The sequence below is a fragment of the Triticum dicoccoides genome, chromosome 2B (genome assembly GCF_002162155.2).
Source record: "Triticum dicoccoides isolate Atlit2015 ecotype Zavitan chromosome 2B, WEW_v2.0, whole genome shotgun sequence".
In the NCBI taxonomy this organism is placed as follows: domain Eukaryota; kingdom Viridiplantae; phylum Streptophyta; class Magnoliopsida; order Poales; family Poaceae; genus Triticum; species Triticum dicoccoides.
This window is the reverse complement of record NC_041383.1, coordinates 528,906,073-528,911,196: the sequence shown is the minus strand read 5'-3', so window position 1 is coordinate 528,911,196 and position 5,124 is coordinate 528,906,073.

Sequence of the window (5,124 nt, the reverse complement as noted above, 5' to 3'; positions counted from 1 at the left end):
CGCACCCCCCCTAGATGGGTTCTAGGGGGCCGGCCCCCTTCTCCCTTCCCCCTATAAATAGAGGGGTGAGGGGAGGGCAGCCGGACCACCCTCCAAGGCGCAGCCCTCCCCTCCCCAACACCTCTCCTCCTCCGTTGTGTGCTTGGCGAAGCCCTGTCGGAGTACTGCCTCTCCACCATCACCACGCCATCGTGCTGCCGGTGGAGCTGTCTTCCTCAACCTCTCCTTCCCCCTTGCTGGATCAAGAAGGAGGAGACATCTCCCGTCCCGTACGTGTGTTGAACGCGGAGGTGCTGTCCGTTCAGCACTTGGTCATCGGTGATTCGAATCACGTCGAGTACGACTCCATCATCACCTTGCAAGCTTCCGCACGTGATCTACAAGTGGTATGTAGATGCAAACTCTCTCCCTTGACTCGTTGCTTAGATGAACTCATAGATGGATCTTGGTGAAACCGTAGGAAAAATTTTAATTTTCTGCAACGTTCCCCAACAGTGGCATCATGAGCTAGGTTTATGCGTAGTTCTCTTTGCACGAGTAGAACACAATTTTGTTGTGGGCATGGATTTTGTCATCTTACTTGCCTCTACTAGTCTTTTCTTGCTCAACGGTATTGTGGGATGAGGCGGCCCGGACCAACCTTACACGTACGCTTACGTGAGACCGGTTCCACCGACTGACATGCACTAGTTGCATAAGGTGGCTGGCGGGTGTCTGTCTCTCCCACTTTAGTTGGAGCGGAATCGATGAACAGGGCCCTTATGAAGGATAAATAGAAGTTGACAAAATCACGTTGTGGTGATTCGTAGGTAAGAAAACGTTCTTGCTAGAACCCAATTGCAGCCACGTAAAAGATGCAACAACAATTAGAGGACGTCTAACTTGTTTTTGCAGCGATTGATCATGTGATGTGATATGGCCAGAAGTTGTGATGAATGATGAATTGTGATGTATGAGATCATGTTCTTTGTAATAGGATTCACGACTTGCATGTCGATGAGTATGACAACCGGCAGGAGCCATAGGAGTTGTCTTTATTTTTTGTATGACCTGCGTGTCATTGAATAACGCCATGTAAACTACCTTACTTTATTGCTAAACGTTAGTCATAGAAGTAGAAGTAGTCGTTGGCGTGACAACTTCATGAAGACACTATGATGGAGATCATGATGATGGAGATCATGGTGTCAAGCCGGTGACAAGATGATCACGGAGCCCCGAAGATGAAGATCAATGGAGCTATATGATATTGGCCATATCATGTCACAACTATATAATTGCATGTGATGTTTATTATGTTTATGCATCTTGTTTACTTAGGACGACGGTAGTAAATAAGATGATCCCTTATAAAATTTCAAGAAGTGTTCTCCCCTAACTGTGCACCGTTGCTACAGTTCGTCGCTTCTAAGCACCACGTGATGATCGGGTGTGATGGATTCTTACGTTCACATACAAAAGGGTTAACTTGACGAGCCTAGCATGTGCAGACATGGCCTCGGAACACGGAGACCGAAAGGTCGAACACGAGTCATATGGAAGATACGATCAACATGAGAATGTTCACCGACGATGACTAGTCCGTCTCACGTGATGATCGGACACGGCCTAGTCGACTCGGATCGTGTAACACTTAGATGACTAAAGGGATGTCTAATCTGAGTGGGAGTTCATAATTTGATTAGAACTTAATTATCATGAACTTAGTCTAAAACCTTTGCAAATATGTCTTGTAGATCAAATGGCCAACGCTCATGTCAACATGAACTTCAACGCGTTCCTGGAGAAAACCAAGCTGAAAGATGATGGCAGCAACTATACGGACTGGGTCCGGAACCTGAGGATCATCCTCATAGCTGCCAGGAAACAATATGTCCTAGAAGGACCGCTAGGTGACGCTCCCGTCCCAGAGAACCAAGACATTATGAATGCTTGGCAAACTCGCGCTGATGATTACTCCCTCGTTCAGTGCGGCATGCTTTACAGCTTAGAACCGGGGCTCCAAAAGCGTTTTGAGCATCACGGAGCATATGAGATGTTCGAAGAGCTGAAACTAGTTTTCCAAACTCATGCCCGGGTCGAGAGATATGATGTCTCCGACAAGTTCTATAGTTGTAAGATGGAGGAAAACAGTTCTGTCAGTGAGCACATCCTGAAGATGTCTGGGTTGCACAACCGTATGACCCAGCTGAACATTAACCTCCCAGATGAGGCGGTCATTGACAGAATCCTCCAGTCGCTCCCACCAAGCTACAAGAGCTTTCTGATGAACTACAACATGCAGGGGATGGAAAAGACCATTCCTGAAGTGTTCTCGATGCTGAAGTCAGCAGAGGCTGAAATCAAGAAAGAACATCAAGTGTTGATGGTCAATAAGACCACTAAGTTCAAGAAGGGCAAGGGTAAGAAGAACTTCAAGAAGGACGGCAAAGATGTTTCTGCGCCTGGTAAGCCAGTTACCGGGAAGAAGTCAAAGAATGGACCCAAGCCTGAGACTGAGTGCTTTTATTGCAAGGGGAAGGGTCACTGGAAGCGGAACTGCCCCAAATACTTAGCGGATAAGAAGGCCGGCAACACCAAAGGTATATTTGATATACATGTGATTGATGTGTACCTTACCAGTACTCGTAGTAACTCCTGGGTATTTGATACCGGTGCCGTTGCTCATATTTGTAACTCACAGCAGGAGCCGCGGAATAAACGGAGACTGGCGAAGGACGAGGTGACAATGCGCGTCGGGAATGGTTCCAGAGTCGATGTGATCGCCGTCAGCACGCTGCCTCTACATTTACCTACGGGATTAGTTTTGAACCTTAATAATTGTTATTTAGTGCCAAGTTTGAGCATGAACATTGTATCTGGATCTCGTTTAATACGAGATGGCTACTCATTTAAGTCTGAGAATAATGGTTGTTCGATTTATATGAGAGATATGTTTCATGGTCATGCTCCGATGGTCAATGGTTTATTCTTAATGAATCTCGAGCGTAATATTACACATGTTCATAGTGTAGATGCCAACAGATTTAAAGTTGATAACGATAGCCCCACATACTTGTGGCACTGCCGCCTTGGTCACATTGGTGTCAAGCGCATGAAGAAGCTCCATGCCGATGGACTTTTAGAGTCTCTTGATTATGAATCGTTTGACACATGCGAACCATGCCTCTTGGGCAAAATGACCAAGACTCCGTTCTCCGGAACAATGGAGCGAGCAACCAACTTGTTGGAAATCATACATACAGATGTGTGCGGTCCAATGAGCGTTGAGGCTCGCGGAGGATATCGTTATGTTCTCACTCTCACTGATGACTTGAGTAGATATGGGTATGTCTACTTAATGAAACACAAGTCTGAGACCTTTGAAAAGTTCAAGGAATTTTAGAATGAGGTAGAGAATCAACGTGACCGAAAGATAAAATTCTTACAATCAGATCGTGGAGGAGAATACTTAATTCACGAATTTGGCACACACTTAAGGAAATGTGGAATCGTTTCACAACTCACGCCGCCTGGAACACCTCAGCGAAACGGTGTGTCCGAACGTCGTAATCGCACTCTATTGGATATGGTGCGGTCTATGATGTCTCTTACTGATTTACCGCTATCATTTTGGGGATACGCTCTAGAGACAGCTACATTCACTTTAAATAGGGCACCATCTAAATCCGTTGAGACGACACCGTATGAATTATGGTTTGGGAAGAAACCTAAGCTGTCATTTCTAAAAGTTTGGGGATGCGATGCTTATGTCAAGAAACTTCAACCTGAAAAGCTCGAACCCAAGTCGGAAAAATGCGTATTCATAGGATACCCTAAGGAAACTGTCGGGTATACCTTCTACTTAAGATCCGAAGGCAAGATCTTTGTTGCCAAGAACGGATGCTTTCTGGAAAAAGAGTTTCTCTCGAAAGAAGTAAGTGGGAGGAAAGTAGAACTCGATGAAGTACTACCTCTCGAACGGGAAAGTGGTGCAGCTCAGGAAAATGTTCCTGTGATGCCCACACCAACTGAAGAGGAAAACAATGATGATGATCAAGGTACTTCGGATCAAGTTACTACTGAACTTCGTAGGTCCACAAGGACACGTTCCGCACCAGAGTGGTACGGCAACCCTGTCCTGGAAATCATGTTGTTAGACAACAATGAACCTTCGAACTATGAAGAAGCGATGGCGGGCCCGGATTCCAACAAATGGCTTGAAGCCATGAAGTTCGAGATAGAATCCATGTATGAAAACAAAGTATGGACTTTGACAGACTTGCCCGATGATCGGCGAGCGATAGAAAACAAATGGATTTTTAAGAAGAAGACGGATGCGGATGGTAATGTTACCATCTATAAGGCTCGACTTGTTGCTAAGGGTTATCGACAAGTTCAAGGGATTGACTACGACGAGACTTTCTCTCTCGTAGCGAAGCTGAAGTTCGTCCGAATCATGTTAGCAATTGCCGCATACTATGATTATGAGATATGGCAAATGGATGTCAAAATGGCATTCCTTAACGGACATCTTAAGGAAGAACTGTATATGATGCAGCCGGAAGGTTTTGTCGATCCTCGGAACGCTAACAAAGTATGCAAGCTCCAGCGACCCATTTATGGACTGGTGCAAGCATCTCGGAGTTGGAAAATTTGCTTTGATGAGATGATCAAAGCGTTTGGGTTTATGCAGACTTATGGAGAAGCCTGTGTTTACAAGAAAGTGAGTGGGAGCTCTGTAGCATTTCTCATATTATATGTAGATGACATACTCTTGATGGGAAATAATATAGAATTTTTGGACAGCATTAAGGCCTACTTGAATAAGTGTTTTTCAATGAAGGACCTTGGAGAAGCTGCTTATATATTAAGCATCAAGATCTATAGAGATATGTCACATCCTAGTTAGCCATGCATTAGAGTGTTGCATCATGTTTACTCTTTCATCAGAAACCTGAAATGGGGATGACAGAACCCCCAGTCCCCTCTGAAACCAATTAGGGTTTACTAAAATCTTTTTCAATGAACCTGAAATGCCCTTCTAAAATGCCCATCATTTTTGTCTTGGTTCAGAACCTCTGCCAAAAGTGGTGCACATTTTCCTAGGCCATCCTAGGGTTTTTGAATTAAATCATAAGTATT